This window comes from Budorcas taxicolor, chromosome 18, assembly GCF_023091745.1.
Source record: "Budorcas taxicolor isolate Tak-1 chromosome 18, Takin1.1, whole genome shotgun sequence".
NCBI classification, from domain to species: Eukaryota; Metazoa; Chordata; class Mammalia; order Artiodactyla; family Bovidae; genus Budorcas; species Budorcas taxicolor.
In genome coordinates this window covers 49,163,772-49,189,157 of record NC_068927.1, presented here as the reverse complement: position 1 = coordinate 49,189,157, position 25,386 = coordinate 49,163,772, and the positions used below count along the sequence as shown (strand labels likewise).

The 25,386-nt window shown below is 48.1% G+C and overlaps 1 protein-coding gene across 1 annotated transcript in view; it reads right to left on the bottom strand.

Annotated features, from left to right (window-relative positions):
* SIPA1L3 (signal induced proliferation associated 1 like 3) overlaps window positions 1-25,386 on the bottom strand; it is a 252,106-nt gene that overhangs the window by 126,473 nt on the left and 100,247 nt on the right. The window contains exon 2 of the mRNA XM_052655519.1: window positions 23,294-23,361. The gene's annotated coding sequence lies outside the window, so the exon portion shown is untranslated. The remainder of the gene's footprint in view (window positions 1-23,293; window positions 23,362-25,386) is intronic.

Genomic DNA, 25,386 nt, shown 5'->3' with positions numbered 1-25,386 from the left:
CAGACTCCTCTGTCCATGGAATTCTCCAGGGAAGAATACTGTAGTGGGTTGCCATGCCCTTTGAGAATGATACTTTTATTAACCCCACTTTACATAGAAGGAAACTGAGGCATAGAATGAAGGAACTTGCCCAAGGTCACACAGCTGGTTAATGGCAAAGCTGGTTTCAAATCTTGAAGACTGACTCTATAGAGTCCCTGCTTTTAACCTCTAGGAGATCTTTCTCCATTGCAAGAATAAATGTGCAAATGTCCACGGCATGAAGATAGGCACCTGGGGTCAGGCTTGAGCAGCAAGAAAGTTGATTTTTTTCCACCTAAGCCACAGCAAACACTCTCAACTGGCCTCCCCACATCTCCTTTGTTAACCTGCCAATATTGAGGCTGAAAAAGCTAGAGAAAAAGCTGGAGAATCCCATGGATGGAGGAGCCTGGGGGACGCAAAGAGTCAGACACGACTGAGCGACTTCACTTTCACTTTTCCAGCTGAGAAGGCTGCTAGAAGGTAGGAATGCTTCCTCATAAAAGAGCAGTATGGCAGTCCTAGATGGTTTCTTGCTTTCTGCCTTGTGGCTGAGAGGACATGTTACCTGGAGCCACAGCAACCATTTTGCAACCATGAGGAAAGGTCAAGATGATTTCAGGAGTGCATTCTTGGGGCCCTGACATGTGAAGCTGTGGAACCAATCTCAGAACTGCCTTTTCTCTGGACTTCTTGATCAATAAGCCACTGTGAGTTGACTCTGCATCACTTATATACCAGGGTGAGACATAAAACAATAACATGGTAACAGGCAACAGGCAACCAGAATGGATGGTGAACATCAGTCTTGTTTGTGTCCAGTTACTTAAATGTGAGCTCCTTGAGGGGGTCAATGCCAGTGTTGTGCATGGTCGTGTCTCAGCACCAGCATAGTGACTGGCACAGCAGGCACACAGGTGACATTTGGTGACTGATCCTCACTGATGTCCTTGGTGACCGTGGTCAACTGTTGGGAGCACAGGCGCTAGTCTGAGTGCCAACTACAGTACCTTTCAGCTCCAAACAGGGCACCTCAGCTCTCTGAGCTTATGTCTCCTCATCTGTGAGGACTTACCTGACAAGATTCCAGAGGAAGCATCAGTATCTATACGTCTGGAGCACTTAGTACAGGACCTGATGCCAGGAATGGGCAGTGGCTGTGATCACTGTCAACCTCTTTTTCCCCTCAGTATTATTGCCTGTCAAGTGGCCACCATGATCTGTCTCCGCTTTAACGAGCTAGAAATCTGAAACAGTCCAGTACAAAGGATCTTCGCAAGCAAATGTTAATTCTTATCTTTGCCTTGTCACCTCCTTGTAAGATGGAAATAACTACAGCACCTCCCCTCACAGGGTTGACGTGAAGAGTGAAAGTGAAAGTGAAGTCGCTCAGTCGTGTCCGACTCTTTGCATCCCCCAGGCTCCTCTGTCCATGGGATTCTCCAGGCAAGAATACTGGAGTAGGTTGCCATTTCCTTCTCCAGGGGATCTTCCCGACCCAGGGATCAAAACCAAGTCTCCCGCATTGCAGGCAGACGCTTTAACCTCTGAGCCACCAGGTAAGCGGGTTCATATATAAAGCCCCGAGGGCAGCGCCTGGCACAGGTAACCACCAGGAGGCGTTAGCTGCTATTACCTTAACCCGTATGTGGATTCCTGGTACCCTGCTCCCTAGGTGTGTGACCGTGGGCAAGTCACCTAATCCTCTGCCTTCCTCTGGGGGCTTCCAAACTGACATAAAGAATCCGCCTGCCAATGCGGGAAATGCAAGAAATGTGAGTTCAATCCCTGGGTCGGGAAGATCCCCTGGAGGAGGAAATGGCAACCCACTCCAGTATTCTTTCCTGGGAAATCCCAGGGACAGAAGAAGAGCCCGGTGGGCTACAGTCCATGGGTCACAAAGAGCCGGACACGACTGAGGGGCTGAGTACATGGTACACATGGTGAGGGTGGACAAGCAGGCAGAAGGCAGAGACTGGATACTAATCACTATACTCTCACCAAGAAAACCTTTGTTCTCCAACGGCACGACCCGTTGGGCCTGACAACTCGTTAACTTAGCCTTGGCCACCGAGTCTGGAGGCCTTGCCCAGCTCTGGCCGGTATTTGGTTGTCTACTCAATACTCACTCCCCTCTTCCCCTGGAAGATGCACCCCAGCTGGTCAAAGGCAATCAGGGCGTGGCACTCCTCTGGTGATCTGACTGGCCAGGTGAGGAGAGCATGTGACCTCAGCTGGACCAATCCTAGCCTAAAGGGAAGTATTTATAACCCATGAGGGACTGGGCTCTCTTTTTCTTCTCTCTTGATATCTGTAGACAGGAAAGCAGGTGGCCCTGACTGTCACTGGTGGCCATCTTGAGACAAAGAGGCACATGGGTCATATATATATATAGATATATATGGAGAGAGAGTGAGAGAGACTGTAGGAAAAAGCTATGCTGAGAACCTAGGTGGCAGACATTTGAGCTGCTGACCCTACCTGGCCTGATACCCACTCACTTCTAGCCTTCTAAGACGGATTAAATGTCTTTACCACTTGGCCAGATGATACCAAGGTTTTTGCTACTTGCAACTGAAAGCATCCTTAAAACCACAAAGTAGGCAGCTGTTTTTCGACTGTTCACAAAGGAAAATCCTGCAAGAAGGAAATGGGGCATCTGAGACATCAACAGGAAGGAATGCGGCATCAAGAAGGTTTACGAGTCTCAAGATGTGGGTCCCCTGCCTGGTGGGACGACACCACACATGGGATGCAGAAACAAGGCTGTCGGGTTGTCCCTGGCGCCCCAGAGCTCAGGAAACGTCATGCAGTGGGTTACTCGTTTCCTTCATTCTTCATAAGAGCCAAGCTGCAGCTGGTTTTCTATGTTCTATTTGTCCTGAACTCGGCAGGGGGTTAATCCCCAGCTGACTCAGCTGAGGATGAGAGACGGGACAAGAAAGCCCAGCCTGGCTCTCCTGCAGAGACTCTGTTCCTGAATCAAAGGCTGGACTTCTGGATCTGAGAACCCTGAGATATGACTACAGCTAGGCTCTCTAAAATGGCTCACGGCCTGAGGACCTCGGCAAGGACACCCCACTGGCTTTGGTGTACCATACTCCATTAGGATCAAGGGAAAGGCCTGAATGAGATGAAAGGGGCTCAAAGAGACCTGCCCTCTAGAGCTGGCCTACCCTGGTGCCAGTGGCCGCTCAGTCGTGAGCCCGCCTCGTGACCCTGGATGAGTGACTTCACTTGAGCTGCCTCATCGATAAAATAAGGACAGAAGTACCCACTTCACAGAACTGTTGTGTGGATAAAATGAACGAATATGTGTAAAGTGCTTAGCATGGAGTCTGGCACAGAGTAAAGGCTTAAGAAATGTGGGCTATTTTTTTTTAATCATTAAGATTTGATAGTATGTATGCATTAATTATTGAAGTATAATTATATATAGTAACACATACTGGTTTTAAGTGTACAGTTTGGGGACTTCCCTGGTGGTCCAGTGGCAAGACTCCAGGCTCCTGATGAAGCAGGGGGCCCAGGTTTGATCCCTAGTCAGGGAACTAGATCCCACGTGTCACAACTGAGAGATCACATGACATAACCAAAGTTCCCACATGCTGCAATTAAGATCCAGAGCAGCCAAATAAATAAATAACACATGCGTTTTTCCCGGTAGTCATGTATGGATGTGAGAGTTGGACCATAAATAAAGCTGAACACCAAAGAATTGATGCTTTTGAGCTGTGGTATTGAAGACTCTTGAGAGTCCCTTGGACTGCAAGGAGATCGAACCAGTCATTCCTAAAGAAAATCAATCCTCAATATTCATTAGAAGGATTGATGCTGAAGCTCCAATACTTTGGCCAGCTGATTCAAAGAGCTGACTCATTAGAAAGCACTCTGATGCTGGGAAAGATTGAAGGCAGGAGAAGGGGATGACAGAGGACGAAATGGTTGGATGGCATCACCAACTCAATGGACATGAGTTTAAGCAAGCTCTGGGAGATGGTGAAGGACAGGGAAGCCTGGCGTGCTGCCGTCCATGGGGTTGCAAAGAGTCGGACATGACTGAGCGACTGAACAACACATATGTGTGTGTGTATGTTATATATATATATAATTTTGACACATGTCTACATTTGTAACACACACTCTGAACAAGACACGGAGGCTAGCTGACCAAACATATTAACTGAGTGTCTTGTTCCGGGAGTCATCACTGACACTCTCCTATGGAGGCTGGTTAGCTGTAGCCCTAAAAGGCTCCCCAGCCAGCTCCCTTTCCTCCACATTCCGGTCCCCTTGCTGTGGCTCTGTCCTCCAGTTGCTCTGACTGTAATCTCTAAGTGTGATGTTATCACTTAACTGGCCAGGCCCCTCTTCAGTGTCTGAAACCCTTCTGGGGCTGACCTCAGGGTAAACTCTAAACCCCTCTCACGCCTCCAGGCCCTGTGCTCTGCCTGCCCATCTCCCAGGTCTCTGCAGAGAGATCCATCCTCTACTTCCCCTTCTCTCTCTTTCCTGTCTCACTGGTGACTTTTAAAAACAGCCATTTTTTATTGAGATCATTGCAGCCTAGCCTACATTTGTAAAACATGATAAAGCCTGGAGAACCCCATGGACAGAGGAGCCTGGCAGGGGTCACAAGAGTTGGACACAACTTAGCAATTAAACCACCACCACAGAGAGATACTACATACACTTTACCCAGTTGGGCACAAGGTAACATTTTACAAAAATGAAACACAATATTATAACCAGGATATGGACACTGAAACAATCTACTGACAATATTCCAATTTCCTGTATTCATTTGTGTGTGTAATCCTGTTCTACACCCACTCATCACATGTGTGTGCCCGTGTATCCACCAATACAACCAAGATATGAACAGGTCCATGACCACAAAGACCCCTTGTGTTATCTTGTGTAACCACACCCACTCCTCCATAACCACATCCCTCACCCCTGACAACCACCAATATGTTTTCCATTTGTATGATTTTGGCATTTTAAAACGTTACATATTGCAACAACATGCATAGACTTGGAGGACAATGCGAAATAAGTCAGACAAAGACAAATACTGTAGGATCTCACTTAGTTACCGGATCTGAAAAATACAACGGACTTCCCTGGTGGTCCAGCGGTAAAGAATCCTCCTGCCAAGGCAGGGGGCACGGGGTTCAGTCCCTAATCAGGGACGACTTCACCTGCCGCGGAGCAACCAAGCCCTTGCGCCGCAACTGCTGAGCCAGTGCACTGCCACTACGGTAGCCCCTCTCGCCACAATGAAAGAAACCCTACGCACAGCAACGAAGACCCAGAGCAGCCAAAAGTAAATGCCTAAACAATACAACAAGCTAGAGGCGTATTATAGCAAAGAAGCACAGACTCACTGATTCAGGGAACAAGTTAGTGGTTATGGGGGGCAATACAGGAGTGAGGGAGCAGGATGTACAAACTGCTGGGTGTAAGGCTAAAAGGATGTATCGTACAACGTGGGGACTATAGCCAACATTTTGTAGTAACTGTAAACAGAGTGTAACTTTTAAAAATTACATATATAAAACAAAGATAACTATCAATGATGAGTGGAAAAAAGAAAATTATAGCATATATAGTTTTTTTTTAAAGTTATATAAATGGAAGCATATCATGTGCAACCACGTGAGATCGGCTTTTTTCACTCAGCACAACTCCCTTGCTGCTGCTGCTACCTTCAGTTCAGTTCAGTTCAGTCGCTCAGTCGTGTCCGACTCTTTGCGACCCCATGCATTGCAGCACACCAGGCCTCCCTGTCCATCACCAACTCCCGGAGTTCACTCAGACTCGCGTCTATCGAGTCAGTGATGCTGCTACCTTAGGTTCATCCAAATTGGCAAGTGTATCAGTAGTTTGTTCCCTTTTACTGCTGATAGTATTTCACGGTATGGATATAGCACAGTTTCACCATTCATCTGCTGAGGGACAGCCAGGCTGTTCCCAGTGTGAGGCTATTATGAAGAAGCTGGTGTGAACAACTGTGTATATAGGCTTGTGTGTGAACCCAAGTGTTACTTCTCTGGGATAAATGCCCAAGAGTCAAATGGCCAGGTCATATGAGAGTTGCCCACTTAGTTTTTAAGAATTCACCAGTCTATTTTCCAGAGTGCCTGTACCACATGACATTCCCACCAGCAAAGTGGGAGTGATCCAGTTCCTCCCCATCCTTGTCATCATTCATTCAACAGATGTTTATTGAGCAGCAAACAAGAAGTATAATTAGTATTATCAAATAGGAGCTTACATCCTAAAGGGTGTGTAGATGGGCAATACACAAGTCAACAAACTGAGTAGGTGCTAAGAAGAAAATAAACAGAGTGCTGTGATAAGGGCAGGCAGGCCAGAGGCACAGCCAGTGATTAGGAAACCAAACAGCCCAGGTTCAAACCCACCACTTCCCAGCTGCAGGGCTGAGGCAAGAGCCCTCACAGACCTGTGCCCTGGTTTCCTCATCGGTTTAAGAGATCCCATCTCCCATGGCTGTTGGGAGGACTGAGCAAGATAAGAGCAGCACAGACCCTGGGTGTGGAATCCATCAGTTTAAAAGACTCTCTAAGCCTCTCAACACCCCAGGCAGCAATGATGAGAAGCCACAGCTCAAAGTTTTGTGGGCTTCCTGAGACAGAGTGTCCCCAAGTGCTCGGAAGGGAGACCCCCCCCCCCCCACCCCCTCCACGGGTCAGAGTTCCTCTCTGGGAGCTCTGGGAACGGCCAGACAGGGACACAGCGGAACAGGGGACAGCAAGTCCTCCACTTACCCAGAAACCAGCAGGGGAGACTCCAGGGCAGGATCAGAGGTGCTGCTCAGGGTACCTGGGTCTCTCCGCACCCCAGAAACCTGACACCATTCCCCAGGCTGGAGGAATCACCTGAGCCCTCTCGGAGGGGCCGGGCACAGGGGCCTCCCCAAACTCTTGGGCCACAAAATAGCTGTTTCCTGTGCCGGGCTGAGGAGACCAAGGTCATCTGGAAATCTCTCCTCCCCACTGCTGTCCCCGGTCTCTCCAGGGCCTGGCCTGCAAGAGGGAACTGAGAGAAGCCTGCTGGTGGGCATCTTACAAAAGAAACAGGGAAACGGGTGGGGCCGGGTCCCTTCTCTGAGAGGAGGGGATGGTGAGTCAGTGAGGCCCTGAGCCTTTCTGAGGAAGAGGCCCTGCTGCGGTGACCTGTTTCGCGGGCCTCCCTGTGGCCTGGGATGGATCCGCAAGCTGCTTCTTTCCTCAGGGTTGATGAGTCTGGAATCGGGGCACCTTCTTATGTAAAGCTCCTTCCAGGCCTGCAGACGGACAGCCAGAGGGCCACACAAAGCACCACGAGGTGGCAGGGAGGGTTGGAGTCTCTGACCTTGACCCTGGCTTGCAGTCTCTGGTATAAACTGTCCCAGGGGGAGGAAGGCAGCTGGGAGGCCAGGCTGTGAAAGTGGGCTGCACAGAGGCGTTAAGGAACCAAGCCAGCCGAGGTCACTTCTCTCCTTAAAACCCTTCCTCGGTTCTCAGGGACCACCGGAAGAAGACCAATCGTTATGGATGGTTCACCAGGTCCAGAATGACCCTTCCCCCCATCTCTCTGTTCAGGGCACATGGGCCTCTGTTCCCCTCCACCACAACGCGGGCCTCTGAACAGGCTATTCTTCCTGCCCCCAAAACACCCGGCCTCCAGCTCACCCTTGGGCGAGCTCCTACTTAATCCTTCAAGTCTAGGTTAATGGGTCATTTCTCCAGGAAAGGCTCATAGGACTCTCCCAACCGCACTCCAGTAAGGGCCCACCTGTTAACTCTCTGTCAAGGCATTCTGAACTTTTCCTTTAGAGTTAAACCACCAGTTTAAATTATCTTGTTATCTGAGTGATTATCTGATAAGTATCTTCCCTCAGCATATGGGGAGTACTGTGAAGTCAGAATAATGGCAGTGACATTATTACTTTTAACAACAGCTCATCACATTTATTAAACACCTACGATGTTTTCACAGCATTATCTCAGTGACCCCTCACCACAGCCCTGTGAGGTCAATACTATTACTACCATAATTTACAGATGGGGAAGTCACGTCAGCCCTGTCCATGGGACCAGGCACTCTGTAAATGGTTAGTTTGGGGGTGAGGGGGGACACAGATGTTGGAGGTACATTCTGATTATTCCCGCTCCCTAATTTCCAAGGTAGAGGGGAGTGGAGCCCATGGAGGAGCAGGAGCCCATGGAGGAGCAGGAGCCCATGGAGGAGCAGAAGCCCAGGTCCACAGAGCACATTTGTGTCACACGCTGCTTATGTATAGCCTCTGATTCCAAGAGCTCCTTCTGGTTCTAGAAGTGTTAGTCACTCAGTCGTGTCTGACTTTCTGAACCCATGGACTGTAGCCCGCCAGGCTCCTCTGTCCATGGAATTCTCCAGGCAAGAATACTGGAGAAGGTTGCCTTTCCCTTCTGTAGGTGATCTTCCCAATCCAGGGACTGAACTTGACTCTCCTGCACTGCAGGCAGATTCTTCACCATCTGAGCCACCAGGGAAGCCCTTTCAGGCTCTAAAGCCTCTCCAATCCAAGACGACACTAACTGAGCATATTATTTTTTATTCTCATCTTTTGGCCATGCGGCACAGCAAGTTCCCCAACCAGAGATGGAACCTGTGTCCCCAGTCCAGAGTGTTAACCACTGGACCGCCAGGTAAGTCTTACTGTGCAGCTACTGTGGGTCAGGCATGGCTGGAGCACGAGAGACACAGCAACAAACGAAACACATGGAGCTGCATTTTCACAGGCTCATGTCTGCTGTGGAGATGGATACAAAGTCCTGTTCTTCTTTAGTAGAGATCAATAGTGGTTGAGGGGGTGATGGTTGGTGGAGGGGTGGGACCCAACAGGTGGAGCACAGGGCTTTGCAGCTAACCTGTATGACAGTGTAATGGTGGGTACATATCATGTGTGTTACGACCCATGGCATGTAGAACATGAGGCATGAGTCCTAGCTATACACTACAGACTTCAGGTAATAATGTCGTATCAGTACTGGTTCATCGATTTAAAAAGACATACCACGCTAATAGAAATGTAAATAAAAGGGGAAACTGTGAGGCGGGGAGAGATGGAGTTTGTGAGAACTCTCTATACTCTGTGATTGTTTTTCTGTATACCTTTAAAACTCCTCTTTAACAAAAAAAGAGTCATGTTTCTCTTGAATCCATTCCCATCAGCTCTGTCTTTGGTTTTCCCGCCACCTTCACCTGCTCCGTGCACACCTCTACTCTGCTGGTTCTCAACTCAACACCTTCACTCTTCACCTGGTGCCACCCTCCACCCTCTGCTCTCACCCCCACATCCAGTCCATTCAAAGTTAGTATTGGCCCCACCCTCCAATTATGGTGAGGATCTGCCCACTTCCCTGGTCCTCCCCCTGCTCCCCGCCAGCCTGGACCATGAACCAAAGCAGGAGCTCCCAGCCCTATTCCCACACACAGCCAGAGGGAGTCTGCTGATTTGAGTCAGACCGTCTCCCTCCTCTGCTCGGAGCCCTCCCACAACACACTGAGGAAAAAGCCATGGTCCCTATCAGGCCTCACATGTAACTCTGACCTCATCTCCTCCTGTGCTGTCTTTTGATTTCAGCTACTGAGGTGGGTGTGTGATGGCATCTCACGGTTATCATGTGCATTTCCACACGATGATTAAGGATAGTGAGGTATGCGCTTCAGATAATAATAATAATGAAAGGTTATTTAAATCATAAGATTATTATTTAATATAATATGATACAAAGGGTTATTTTAAAAAATATTATTATTTAAACAATAATAATAACGAAGGGTTAGATAGCATCACTGACTCGACAGACAGGAATTTGAGCAAACTCCGGGAGACAGCAAAGGACAGTGAAGCCCAGTGTGCAGCAATTCATCAGATCGGAAAGAGACGGACAGGACTTTGAGACTGTTTGGAAAACATTCCACCTGGGACTGTTCAGTTCAGTTGCTCAGTTGTGTCCGACTCTTCATGACACCATGAATCGCAGCACACCAGGCCTCCCTGTCCATCACCAACTCCCAGATTTCACTTAGACTCAGGTCCATCGAGTCAGTGATGCCATCCAGCCATCTCATCCTCTGTCGTCCCCTTCTCCTCCTGCCGCCAATCCCTCCCAGCATCACAGTCCTTTCCAATGAGTCAACTCTTCCCATGAGGTGGCGAAAGTACTGGAGTTTCAGCTTTAGCATCATTCCTTCCAAAGTAATCCCAGGGTTGATCTCCTTCAGAATGGACTGGTTGGATCTCCTTGCAGTCCAAGGGACTCTCAGGAGTCTCCTCCAACACCACAGTTCAAAAGCATCAATTCTTCGGCGCTTAGCTTTCTTCACAGTCCAACTCTCACATCCATACATGACCACTGGAAAAACCATAGTCTTGACTAGACGGACCTTAGTTGGCAAAGTAATGTCTCTGTTTTTGAATATGCTATCTAGGTTGGTCATAACTTTTCTTCCAAGGAGTAAGCGTCTTTTAATTTCATGGCTGCAGTCACCATCTGCAGTGATTTTGGAGCCAAAAAATAAAGTCTGACACTGTTTCCACTGTTTCCCCATCTATTTCCCATGAAGTGATGGGACCAGATGCCATGATCTTCATTTTCTGAACGTTGAGCTTTAAGCCAACTTTTTCACTCTCCACTTTCACTTTCATCAAGAGGCTTTTTAGTTCCTCTTCACTTTCTGCCATAAAGGTGGTGTCATCTGCATATCTGAGGTTATTGATATTTCTCCTGGCAATCTTGATTCCAGCTTGTGCTTCTTCCAGCCCAGCGTTTCTCATGATGTACTCAGCATATAAGTTAAATAAGCAGGGTGACAATATACAGCCTTGACGTACTCCTTTTCCTATTTGGAACCAATCTGTTGCTCCATGTCCAGTTCTAACTGTTGCTTCCTGACCTGCATACAAATTTCTCAAGAGACAGATCAGGTGGTCTGGTATTCCCATCTCTTTCAGAATTGTCCACAGTTTATTGTGATCCACACAGTCAAAGGCTTTGCCATAGTAAATAAAGCAGAACTAGATGTTTTTCTGGAACTCTTGCTTTTTCAGTGATCCAGCGGATGTTGGCAAGTTGGTCTCTGGTTCCTCTGCCTTTTCTAAAACCACATCTGGAAGTTCACGGTTCACGTATTGCTGAAGCCTGGCTTGGAGAATGTTGAGCATTACTTTACTAGCGTGTGAGATGAGTGCAATTGTGCGGCAGTTTTAGCATTCTTTAATGCTGAAAACCCCTGAATCCCCACAACCACTTTACAAGGGAGGTAGTGATATCATATCCATTTACAGATGGGAACACTGAGGCACAGGCAGGTTAAATGCCGTGGCCACACTCACACGAGTAGGAGGCTGGGATTCCAACACAGGTCTTTTGTCTCACGACTCTTCACTGGTTCTTAGGGTGCGTGGGTTTGTGCATGCTCAGTCGGCCAGTCACGTTCCACTCTTTGGGTCCCCATGGCTTGTAGCTCACTAGGCATCTCTGTGGGATTCCCCAGGCAAGAATACTGAAGTGGGTTGCCATTTCCTCCTCCAGGGGAATCTTCCTGACCCAGGGATCGAACCCTCGTCTCTTGCCTCTTCTGCACTGGCAGGTGGCTTTACCACTGAGCCACCTGGGAAGCCTGGTTCTTAGGGTAGGTGCTGCTGCTGCTGCTGCTGCTGCTGCTACTACGTCGCTTCAGTCATGTCTGACTCTGTGCGACCCCATAGATGGCAGCCCACCAGGCTCCCCCGTCCCTGGGATTCTCCAGGCAAGAACACTGGAGTGGGTTGCCATTTCCTTCTCCAATGCATGAAAGTGAAACGTGAAAGTGAAGTCGCTCCGTCGTGTTTCACTCTTCTCGACCCCATGGACTGCAGCCTACCAGGCTCCTCCGTCTATGGGATTTTCCAGGCGATGGAGTTGGGTGCCATTGCCTTCTCCTCTTAGGGTAGCTAATAGGAGATTAATCAATAATGAATGAGCCAATGAGATTAAGTTGGGAAAGAGAAAACTCAGGCTTTCCAAGGAGTTATTGCTCATGGCAGGAAGATCAAATACAAATACCACTGAGCAAACTGTGTGTTTAACCTAATTAATTTAGTTTGAATATAAGATCTACCCAACTATAAAGTAAGATATCCCCCCTGAAAAATGATCTTCAGAAATAAGAGTTTTCACGTAATTTTCTTTTGAACAAAGTGCCATCTGGGAAGAAGCCACAGTAGCATCTAAAGATTTCAGTGATGCTAGCTTTGGCAACAATAAAAAAGGAGGGATATAGTATAACAGACTCAGGAACTGTTCCAGGGGGCTTGACTTCACAATTCCAAGTTTTAAGTCACTTAAAGAGGCCCTTTAAAGACAGAAAGCAAGATAGGGACAAAGGAATCATTTAATTAAAAAAAAAAAAAAACCTCAAAGTGAAAAAGTCTTACTGTACACGGAAGGGGCATTTAAACCAAAATTTTGAAAACTGAAAAAAAGGCTGTGTAAAGTAAGACTGAAAACCATTTCGAGGCAAAGTGCTGCTGTGTGGGATGAAACTGCATTTTCCTAAACTGTCATTTATTATTCATATTGGAATCATTAGTCTGATTGACTCAAAAAATGAATGCTTATGTAACCACTTTTATATGTTCATATTTTTTCATTTATTCATTTTCTGTAATTGCCTTTTAAAAGAAAATCTGTTTTTTTCTTCTTTCTTAATGTAACATAGTAAAAGTTATCGGCTACACATTAGAGATCACCAATACACAACTAAAAGGGGAATTTGAAAAAAACTGTCTAATGATATAAGACTATTTGGGATACAGTTTCCAGAAATGACTTAATACATAGATTCAAGAAGTGCTGCATCACAAGCACTTTAGAAGTAGGTGGAAACAGTGTATTCTGGAAACGTGCATCGATGACTGAAAAGGGGCTCCAATGAGAGGGAGGTCCATGAATAGTATGAGTGACATTTTACAAAGTGAGTGGATCTAAGCCACATTTTGAATTCAACATTTTTAATAGCTTGATTCTAAATGTGTCACAAAATTAATAAGTTGAAAAATATAGATAGGCTGCTGATTATGTCATCAATACCCCTAAATATTTTAAGTAGACCCCAAAACTTAAAAAAAAATCTTTTCTCTGGAAAGATGGGGAATCACTTTGCTTTCAGTTCAGCTGCTCACTTTGCTTTGGGATATATATATATACACACACATATATATAATACTAGGGGCTTGTGTGTGTGTGTGTGTGTGTGTGTGTGTGTGTGTGTGTGTAAAATATTGGAGGCTTCCCTGGTAGTTCAGCAGGTAGCTCAGTCTGCAACGCAGGAGACCCTGATTTGGTTCCTGGGTCGGGAAGATACGCTGGAGAAGGGAAAGGTTACCCACTCCAGCATTCTTGGGCTTCCCTGGTGGCTCAGATGGTAAAGCATCAGCTTGCAATGAGGGAGACCTGGGTTCGATACCTGGGTTGGGAAGATCTCCTAGAGAAGGGAATGGCTACCCACTCCAGTATTCTGGCCTAGAGTCGGACATGACTGAGTGGCTTTCACACTTCACACATAATATTTTATACAAAACATATATATATTTTTAAGTACAAGTATTTTTTTTTAATCTGGAAGGAACACATCAGGCTTGAAAAAATGATTATCTTGGCAGAGTCCAGGTCCTTTGATCTTTCTTTTTTTTTGAACAAGCAAGTTATTACTTTGATAATCAGACACACAGAAAAACAATACAGTTCTATAATGTGAGGCTCACCAAAGGATACAATAAAACAATAGTTCCCACCCTCAGCCGCACCCTGGAAACATCTGGGAAGCTTAAAAAAAAAAACCCATCCCACGCCTGGTCCTACCCTTGGTGACTCTAGTGAAATGCTCTGGGGTGGGGCCCAGGCCTTGGGGTTTCTTAAAGCTCCCCATATGACTCTAAGGTGCCATGAAGATGAGACACCATTAAAGTAAAAATTTTCAAATTTTTCTGCAGAACAGATTACTAAGTGCCTTTTAGAAAAGTAAAAGGTTCCATCGTCAAAGAAGCAGGTTTCTTTCCTGCAAGATTTTTCAGAGCAATATGCAAATGTGCACCATTATTTTTACAAGGGAAGGATGCAGTACAAGGCGGACAGCCGTGTGTGTGTGTGCATGCATGCGAGCGTGTGTGCTCAGCATCTCTTCTTTCCAGCAGCCGTGCTGTTAGCAAGCCCCAGCCATTCTACCTGCTAACCTGCCCCCTCCTCACCCTCCACTCCCCCAACTCTGGTTCTGTCCTCCATCCTCTGCCATCTGGACTCTGGCAGAAGCCGCCTCCCTGCTTTCCCATGGGCCCTACAATTTACAGCCCACAAAGGCGGGCTGAAGGAGATCCCTGGGGCACACAGAGTTTGAAAAAGCTTCTGCTTTCCACCCCTGAGACTGCCTGAGATGTCCCAACTGTCACCCAGTGATCATGGGAGGGACCTGTCTTAAGGTGCAGGTAGGTGCATCATGGACAGCCCAGCTGCCGCAGGGTGAACCTGGGTTCTCTACGCTACATTGAGCAGCCAAGTCCTCAGCCCCGAGAACACCTGGACTTGGGGAGCCCACACATTTCCTGACAGTTTAAGTCTGCACAAATCAGGTTTTCTGTTACTCATGGCCAAAAGCATCTGAACTAAATGCTCTCTATTAAATTACCCTGTTTCACTGGTCAGAAGTTTTTGCACCAGGTAAAATGATACTACTTGGTTTTCTTGCTTATCTGTCTCCCACAACCTTCCAGAATGCCAGCTACATGAGATAGGAACACGTGTCCATCTTGTTCTCACTATGTCCCGTGGACCTGAAACACTGCCTGCCAAAGAGCTGAAACAAGCCTTTGCTGAAAGAATGACTGAGCTCATGTAATTTTTCCAACAGCTCCAAAAGGTAGGTGTTAACAAATACCGAACTCCTCCCTACAACCACGCAGACCCTGCATGGTCTGCCTCCACTTTCCTCTCCCCAACTCAGGATCCTGTCGTTAGGCTGGCCGCCTTCCAGTTCCTTCCAAGTCAAGCTCCTTCCCACGTCCAGAACTCGCTGATGCTGTTTCCTTTACTGGGCATGTGCCCTGATCCATGAAGGTCTACTGAGCCTTCAGCACATGCGTGTGCATGCTCAGCTGTGTCTGACTCTGTGTGACCCTGTGGACTGTATCCCGCCAGGCTCCTCTGTCCATGGGATTCTCCAGGCAAGGACCCTGCAGCGGGTTGCCATTTCCTCCTCTAGGGGGATCTTCCTGACCTGGAGACTGAACCCATGTGTCCTGCATTGACAGGCAGGTTCCTTACCACTGAGCCACCTGGGGAGCCACACGTCCTCAGGTCTCCCCTCAAATGGTAGTCTGTATGATAGACGTCCTCTGACCTCTCCCCCTTGGACAGGCTCTCCTGGTTCCCCCACCAGGGCACGTAGTGCATAGGTAATGACTCAGATCATTCAGTGATTACTTACTGAGGTTGTGTTTCCTCCACAGAACCACGGGCCCCAAGAAGGCAAGGGCCCCGGAGAACTGGCACACAGTAGGTGCTTAACAAACACCACACCTGCCTACAGTGGCGGATATTTACTGCTCACTGAATACCCATGAGCACCCACACCCCGGCCCTTTGCAGTTAGGCAAGGCCATGCGGCTGGTTCCGGGTGTGCAGAGGTGGACTGTGTTACTCTGGCCTTGGCATCTAAGCTCTGCTGTGGACCCTCTAGTTCCTGTGCCCTGCAGTGGTGACCTTGGAGTCTGCAGGTTCCTGCTGTTCAAGACATGGGAGCCTCCCACCCCCCGCCCCCCGCCCCCTGCCAATCCTGGGTTTCTGAGGTTTGAGGTAAAGACCCCAGCAGACCTGACTTGGGTCATGAGTAAGAAGGCAACATTTGTTGCATGCAGCCTCTAGGATTTCAGGGTTAATTTGCTCCTGCAGCAGAATCTTGTCTCCCACTGGCATTCTCCATGGATGAATGAAGGCAGAGACAACTGTGATTACAGACTGGGAGGTGAGGAGCAGGGAGGTGGCTTCAGCTGCCAGTACTGAACTCACTGAAAGGATGAGAGGGGGAGACTGAAAAACTGCTCCCTGGGGCATCGCCACTTTCAGTGCCTGCTGCGGCAGATGAAAGGACCCAGAGCCCCCATTCCCTTCAGACAGAGCCCGCCTCGGGGCCCTCATCAAACGCAGCCCCTTAGGGATCACAGCCAAGGCTTGGCCCCTGGGAATGGGGAGGAGGCCGCTCCGAAGCCAGCAACACCCTGGAAAACCCTATTAGCTAGTGGAAGCTGAAACAGCAAGGCTGCATGAAGGGCTTGGGCTAATTCGGGCTGACAACCTTCCCTCGGAATCACCCACTGGGGCTCTGCCCTCCCAGCTCCATCCCAAAGAATAAATCACACTGTCAGGTCTAATTTGGGACTCGGCTGATGGGCTGAGCAGAGAGAGCATCCATGCGTTCTGGCCACAGAGGTCAAGGGCAGCCCATGCGTTGGAGGCTAGAGCTCGCTGAAAGGCCCAGGGAGGTGGGGCGCAAGCTTGAAATTTTCAGGCCCTGCCACCTTCTCCAGAGAGAGAAGAGGGGCTGGAAATGTGGTTAATGATTGATCATGCCTACATGATGAAGCTCCACAAAATCCCAATAGTATGGAATTTGCGGGAGCTTCCAGGGGACTAGATGGAAAGGGGGACTGGGAGACTGAAAGCTGTCGGCTTCCAATACACACTGAACAAACTCCCCTCTTCTCCCATAAAATTTCTGGCCTAGGTCTCAGCTGTTTCTAGAGTATAGTCCAGGCACCCCGCTAGCTCGGAGCTGGGCGCAAGGTAAACACTCATATCTGAGGAATAAACAATCCTAACAGCAGCAATGAGTGCTTATTATTATCCTATAGGTTGGCGACTAAAGGATGCCTAACTTCTGACATGCAGTAAAGGCTAATGAATGAAAGTGGCCACCATCACCACCACCATCATGGCCGTCTCATCTATTATGTGACTACTTCGGCCAGGCATTAAGTACTTGAGATTCACTGTGTTGTTGTTCAGTTGTGTCCTACTCTTTGTGACACCATCGACTATAGGCTGCCAGGCTCTTCTGTTTGTGGGATTTTTCAAGCAAGAATACTGGAGTGGGTTTCCATTTCCTCCTCCAGGGGATCTTCCCTATCCAGGGGTCGAATGTCCATCTCTTCTGTCTCCTGTACTGACAGGCAGGCTCTTTACCATCAGCACCACCAAGGAAGCCCCCAACATTCATAGTCATGTTGTAATTCCCATGACAATCTTAGGAGAAAAGAGAAGCTCCCAGTTAGGCTCCCCACTTGGGGCTCAGCAGTGATCAAGCTAAGACTAGATCCCAGGTGGGCTTGACTCTGAGCCTGTGCTCTCGGCCACTGTGTCAGCCTGCTCTGGTGGATTTCACTTCCTTCAAGAAGCTGGTCCTGAAGCCCCAGTGTCAGATGTCTCTCCTCAGAATTCCCAGGGCCCTGTGGCCTCCCCTCTCAGCACTCTCATCGCGCTGGCTTGTGCACCTACAGAGCTTTCCCCAAATACTCCCTATCCAAGAGGGCAGCCCTGGGAGCCCAGAGCCCAAATGGGACCTGTTCACTGGTTGGACGGATGGAAACCCAAGTCCAAACCCTTCATCCGACAGGAAGGCAGTGGAGAGTGCGCAATGAGAGCTGCCATGAAAGAGTTTCCCTGAAGAAAGGGGAGTTAGAGGAGAGAGAGAAATTGCCCCTTGATGATTGCCATTCCTTCTTCAAGGGCCCTAGCTGCTCCCAGGAGACCTCCTTGACCCCCACGTTTGTCTGGGCACTTCCTGGGTTTGCCCCATACAGCCTGGGCTGTGACTGTCTGAGGGCCTGCTTCCCTCACTACACAAGGAACCCTCTGAGTCCAGGGCCCACTCAGCCATGGGAGCCATCTCACCCACACCACTACACTACAGGGGTGGGCACTAAGGAAGAACATATTAAATAAGTGTTGAATCCATCAGCAGAACCCCAAGAAAGGAAGGAAGGCTGGAAGCACCATTCTGGGAAGAAAAGTTGAAAGCACAGGCAAAGCTTGTTTGGAAAAGAAGGTCAGGAGATGACTCCGCCATCTGCAAGCCACAAACAGCCCCCAGGAGGAAGGTGTGTGACCAGTGCCCCTCACTAGGATGGGACCAGAACCACTGAGATGTGAACACAGAGCGGATGTGATTCATGAGGAAGCTTTTTAATGATCAAAACTTCCCCAAAACAAATATGCTGCCTGATTCCTCCCTTCCTAGAAAAATCTAAGCTGAGATCAGACAGCTAGCAGTCTGGAACCCCAGGACCTTTTATGAAGCAACCAAATGCAGTGGCTAACAGCGAGCACTCTGGAGACACTGTAAAGATTCCCACTCCAGGGCTTCGCCAGTGGCTCAGTGGTAAAGAATCCACCTGCCAATGCAGGAGACATTGATCTCTGATCCCAGATTGATCCCTGAGCTGGGAAGATCCCACATGCCTTGGAGCAACGAAGCTGGTGTGCCACAACTGAGCCTGTGCTCCAGAGCCTGAGAGCTGCAACCACTGAGCTCAAGCGGTGCAGCTACTGGAACCTGTGTGCCTTAGAGCCCACGCTCTGCAACAAGAGACATCATCGCAACGAGAAGCTCACGCACCACAACTGCAGAAAGCCTGCCTGCTGCAATGAAGACCCAGCAGAGCCAAAATAAAATCATCATTTTTAATAAAACTAAATAAATAAATAAATAAAGGCTCCCACTCCAGCTCCTCTACTTAGCAAAGTGCTTCAGCTCTCGGTGCCTCAGTTTCTAAGTCATTCCAGTGGGGAGATCACAGCAGCGACCTCACAGGGTGGGTGGAAGGAGTGAATGAGATCATGCGCGTAAAGTGCTTACAGCAGGCCTTGGCACCGAGTCAGTACCCATTAATGTTCATTATTATTGTTTTTCTTCCCCTGCGGAGCCAGACACTGTTGGCTGGCTAACCCACTGACACTCTTGATTCCCCTTTTCTCTGGCTTCCTCCTCAGAAGATGCTGAAATGCTAAATGAAACTTCTCACCTTCCTTGGTGGCTCAGATGGTAAAGAATCTGCCTGCAACGCAGGAGACCCGAGTTCGATCCCTGGGTCAGGAAGACCCCCTGGAGAAGGGAATGGCAATCCACTCCAGTATTCTTGCCTAGAGAATTCCATGGACAGAAGAGCCTGGTGGGCTACAGTCCATGGGGTCACAAAGAGTTAGGCACAACTGAGTGACTAACACTTTCATAGTTTAGAACTAGGGGAAGTTGTATGGCCCATTTCTGGCCAAGGATGCGTAAGTGGAATCTTCTGGGGAGGGGATTCTGGGAGTGCTGAGCAGTTCAGAACTGAGAAGAAAACAGGCTGCTGGCATTGATGCACCCTTCTGTGTTCTGGCTTGAGCTGCAGCAGCAACTTTGGAACCACGAGGGAAAGGCCAAGGGACTCAAGGAGGCTCCAGCTTAGACATTACTCAGCCTCTGAACTAACACTGGCAGCCAAGTACCACTTGGTTTGTTGTTATGGGACAGAAAGCAACTCTCATTTATTTAAGCTGCTGTGAGCCGGGTTTTCTGCTCCTGCCGCTGAAACCATTCCAGGCTGCTGCACCCACCATGACACAAACGGCTCAGGGCACATGGCCATGGTAACTGTCTACCAGCCTCAGTTCAGGTCCCCGGCTGAGAACTCCTGATCCAGAGAAGGAAGCATGGAAGGCCAAGACCAGCATTTACCAAACCTGAGTCTCTGTGTTCTACCCTCCCTTTTCAGCTGCATCTATTAATGTGTCCCATTATACAATTACTTACTCAATAAACTTGAATATATATACATACATTTATATGTAGAATCTACATTCTTACTCAAACAGCAACGCTGGTATCTTTTGCTACAAGAGTAACTTAATGAATAAACACAATGAAAACGAACAAAAGATAGTCATCCACTGATCTCTGAAAGTTAATTGATGTACCATAATTTGGGTTCAGGTGGTTAGCAAGAATTCCTCATTTTTGTCTTCTATTGGGGAAAAAATCAAAAGATCTGGCAAGATTTAGCATTTCCACAGGGCGGCAAATGGGCTAGAGCTAAGTAGGGGCTGCTCCTCAGAGAGGGAACACATTTTCCTGTTTGCCACAATTCCTGAAACCCTATTCAGAAGTAAGTTAATTTGTTCAGCTCTCCTGGCTGGCAGGTGGAAGAATTAGGTCAGGGCCTCTTCAGAGAAGCCTTCCTGAATCGCCTGGTCTAAAATCGCCCCCTTGGACTTTCCTGGTGATCCAGCAGCTAAAGACTCCGTGCTCCCAACGCAGAGGGCACTGGTTTGATCCCTGGTTGGGGAGCTAAGACCTCACACACTGCACAGTGTGGCCAAAAATAAAATAAAATCGCCCCCAGTTGCTCCCAGTGAGTCTCCTTTTCTGCTTTACTCATCCTTATAGTACTTATCCCGACGTTTACTCCTTTGTCTGTTGTTTTATCCTTCAGTAGGATGTCAGTGCCTGCAGGGAAAGGGTGTTGTCTGTCTTGTTCATTCCTGAATCCCCAGTACCTGGAACATAACAGTAGGTGCTCAAATGCCTATTTGTTGAGGGAATGAACGGAACAAATGAAGGGACAAATGAAACCCCATCTCCCGCTCTCCAGTCCCTGATGTGCTGGTTACCAGGTGGGAACAATGCTGGTCCTCCTGCGGCTTGAGAGGCAATACTAGGAATTCACTCAGAAACTGGAACTTGTACCATACTAAAGAAAAAAAAAACATTTTTTTTTTGGCCATGCTGCACGGCATGTGGGATACTTAGTTCCCCTATCAAGGACTGGACCTGAACCTGGTGCACTGGAAATGTGGAGACTTAACCGCTGGACCACCAAGAAAGTCCCCCTTTTACCACGCTCGATTCAAATAAGTACCCATGAGGCCACAGGGCTTCCCTGGTGGCTCAGCTGGTAAAGAATCTGTCTGCAATGCAGGAGACCCTGGTTTGATTCCTGGGTCAGGAAGATCCGCTAGAGAAGGGATAGGCTACCCACTCCAGTATTCTTGGGCTTTCCTATGGCTCAGCTGGTAAAGAATCTGCCCACAATGCAGGAGACCTGGGTTCGATCCCTGGGTTAGGAAGATCCCCTGAAGAACGGAAAGGCTACCCACTCCAGTATTCTGGCCTGGAGAATTCCCTGGAATGTATAGTCCATGGGGTTGCAAAGAGTCAGACATGACTGAGCGACTTTCACCTCACTTCATGAGGCCATACAAATATATGTTAATAACTGAAATAAATGAGGGGGAAGGGACAGGTCTTCCTCACAGAACTAATCATGAGGACAATCCATAAATGTAAAAAGAATGAAGGACATAAAAAGAAATCACTATTGGGAAATACCACAGTAATAACTTGCATGCAAGATTCACCCTACCAGTGGCAAAATGAGTGGGTGCAAGCTTAAGGAGAAACTCGTGTGGTCTCAAAGCACCTCTCCCAAGATATCTATCAATTACAAAGGGAAAAACAGTTACCGGACAGTGGAGAAACCCAGCAGACAGCAACCCGACCGAGTGATCCACGTTAACATCACCAGTGATAAGATACGTGGACCTGTGGGTGCCATGCACCACGGTGGGCACCTCACCTCTGAGGTGTTCCGCTGAAAAACGCATAAACTGCAGTCATGAAGAAATATCAGAGAAACCCAAATTGAGACAATCTACAAAATGACAGGACTGCTCTCTTCCGAAGTGTCACAGTCATAAAAGACAAGGAAAGACTGAGGAACCGAGGTGGACGAGAGGAAGATTAAGGAGATGGGACCACTAAACGCAGTCAAGGATCCTGGATAGGATCTTGGAACAGCAAAAGGACATCAGCGAAAAAACAAGTAAAACGAGTCTGTAACTTAGTTCATAGTTCTGGGCCAGAGTTCACTTCCTGGTTTTGATAGCTGTGCTACAGCTATATAAGATGGTAGCAACAGGGGATGCTGATTGAAGGGTAGATAATGTGACCTCTCTGTACTATTTTTGTAACTTTTTATAAGTCTAAAATTCCTCCAAAATAAAAAAAAGTTAATAAAGAGTTGGGCCAAGAAGCATCCCACAATGGAAAGCTGGTCTCGAGAGACTGCCCCACAAACAAGCTTTTGTACCTGGGCAGATCCACAGACCAGGATGAAGGAATATGAAGACACCCAAGAAAAAAACAAGGAAGAAGATACTGTCTATAATTTTTTAATTAAAAAAATTGGGCTTTGGCCACAAGATCTTAGTTCCCTAACCAGGGATCAAACCTGGGCTCTTCGCAGTGAGAGCTTGAAGCCCTAACCACTGGACTGCCAGGGAATTCCCTCTGTCCGCAGTCACTCAGTTCCCAAACTCGACTGACTGGTCCCTGCAACTCAGCCAATACCATTATGTGCATCCAGAGCCTGGATGCCAGAATCTTCTGTTCTCCCACTTGCCACACTATTGGGGTTTCTTGGTGCTTCAAGGGTCACACAGCACCCCCTCTCCCAAGCCCCTTGTGGCATCCTGCCAACAAAGGTAGGTGTTCTCACTTAGGAATGACCCACTATCACCTGGGACACCCTCCACCCTGAGGCCCCCTCCTCTGGTCTAGGCCAAAGAAACCAAAGAAGGTGCTCACTAGCCAAACACCCAGAAACCTACTTCAAAACACGTTAAAAATCTTCATATTACAGGTAAGTACTTACCGTGTACACCTATTTTAATTTCGTGTAACTACTCGCACAACATTTTTAGCCGATAGACTCACAGCATATCCACACGGTGGGGGCCGGGGCCATTCTGTATCCTAACCATGGTGGCAGGTACACAATGGCATGCATTTGCCTAAACTCAAAGAACTACACACCAAAAAGTGAATTTCACTTGGTGTAAATTTTAAAAACGGAAATTAAAAAGTTAAAAGGAAGTGAGGTCCGGCTGGACACCCGCCCAGCTACTGACAGTCATTACTTCGGAAGGAAGACATCAGACTGTAGGTCTGGGGAGGGACAGTGAAGGAGACTTCTGTCTTTCCCCTGATACTCTTCCAATTAAAAATGTTTTAAAAATAATAAAGAAAAAGTAAAAAGCAAACAAAAACACTCAAAAACTCAAAAACAAGCAAAGAATAATAGAGACTTACATGCATGAGTTGTAAAGCTTAAGCAAACCAAAGTCAAACAAACCTTAGTACTCACCCTTGGTACGTTCTGGACACTAGTACTCCTTATGGGTCCCAGGAGAGCTGAGGTCAAAGACTGTGCATCTATGGAGAAAAAAAAACCCAAAGCCACAAGGTTACGTCTTTGGCCAATATGAGCCTTCCTACCATAGTACCCGGCCGTTATTCACGAATTCAGTCCCTCAATGAGTATTTATTGAATGCCTGCTGCGTGCCAGGCACCAAGGGTACGCCAATGACCAGGACCGGGGTGCTGCCCATGGGGAGCAGACACTGCAGCAGGGAAGGGAGACACTGAACAAATACAATTTGCAGCCAGAGAGTGGCAGGTGCCTAAGACTGAGGGAGCTGCTGCTTTTCTTGAGGGGCCAGAGGAGGCCTGAGGACGAAGACCTGAACACAGGAGACCATGAGCTGTGTGATCATCTGGGAAAGAGCCTTCCAGGCACAGGGATGGCATGTGACCTGAGGCGGGAGTGTGTGTGTGCACGTGAGCGTGTGTGTGTTGGGGTGGGGCGTGGGGGTCATTCAGGAGCAGCAGAAGCAGAGTGCGTGTAGGAGATGAGGGCAGGGAGGCATCAGCACAGATGAAAGCCCATCATAATGACATCTCCTTCAGACAACTGTGAGCAGAGGAGTGGTGGAGAAAAAGCTCTTGTCCTGACTTGTAACTCTGTATTACTAACTTATGTTTTTGACTATTTAGTATGGTTGTACATTTTTGAGTGGCTGTTTCATGGATGAATGAATGTTCCTGGGTTGAGAAGCCACTGTCTCCATGGTTTGACATTGTATTTCAGTTGAGACCAGGCATGAAGGCAGGGAGATGAGATCTAGAGGACAACCCAGAACCTTCCCAGATGCTAAATGGTGACTTTCACTGCCTGTGTGCCAGGCTCCATCCAGGCAGAACATGCCGGCTCATTTCATGTCTCCACCCCTGCCCAATAAGCCTAAGAAATACAAAACATCATTGCGTCCGTATTACAGATGAGAGAACTGAGGCACACAGTGGGTAATGGGCCCACCAGCTGAGGCTGCCCAGCCAGTCAAAAGTACACCATAGGGAGGATGAACCCAGGCAGCCTGCTCCCTCACGCTTACTCACAGCCTGTTCCTGACCGCTTGGCCAGGCCACGTGGTCACGGTGATCAACGAGGAGAGGGCCAACTGCAGGCTGGCAAGGACTCTCCCAACCCTTCCTCGATGCGGCCATGTCCACATGCCACCCACACACCAAGGCCGACCTCACACCCCAGCCAGACCCTCCAGCGAGCCTCCGAGGAAGGGAACCTAGCAAGCAGCTGGCCTACTTTCCAGAGCCTAAGGAAGGGAACCTGGCAAGCAGCCGGCCTACTTTCCAGAGCCTAAGGATTAGGACAGTTTCAATAATCTTGCCCTTAGGGATGCTGGAGAAGCCAAAAGGAGTTCTTAGTTCTTACCCTTTCTCAGGCCAGGGACCCCTGTTAGCAGCCTGGTGAAGAAGGGTGTGAGTTCTTTATTAGAATCACATGCTCAAGCATACAAAATGCAATACACAAGGTTACAAAGGAAATGAGTTATATTCAGAAATATCTGTAACACAAAACCTATTCTGAGATACAGTCATCTTTGCGCTTCTTTATGAATGCTTTTGACAAACCTAAACAGTGTATTAAAAGGCAGAGACATCACTTTGCTGACAAAGGTCTGTACAAAGTTATGGTTTTTCCACTGAGAGCTGGACCATAAAGAAGGCTGAGCACCTAAGAAATGATGCTTTCAAGTTGTAGCGCTGGAGAAGGCTCTTGAGAGTCCCTTGGACAACAAGGAGATCAAACCAATCAATCCTAAAGGAAATCAACCCTGAATATTCATTGGAAGGACTGATGCTGAAGCTCCAATATTTTGGCCACCTGATGTGAGGAGCCAACTCACAGAAAAGACCCTGATGTTGGGAAAGACTGAGGGCAAGAGAAGGGGGGTGACAGAAGATGAGATGGTTGGAAGGCATCACTGACTCAATGGACATGAGTTTGAGCAAGCTCTAGGAGACAGTGAAGGACAGGGAAGCCTGGCGTGCTGCAGTCCACGCGGTCGCAAAGAGTTGGACATGACTGAGCAAATGAA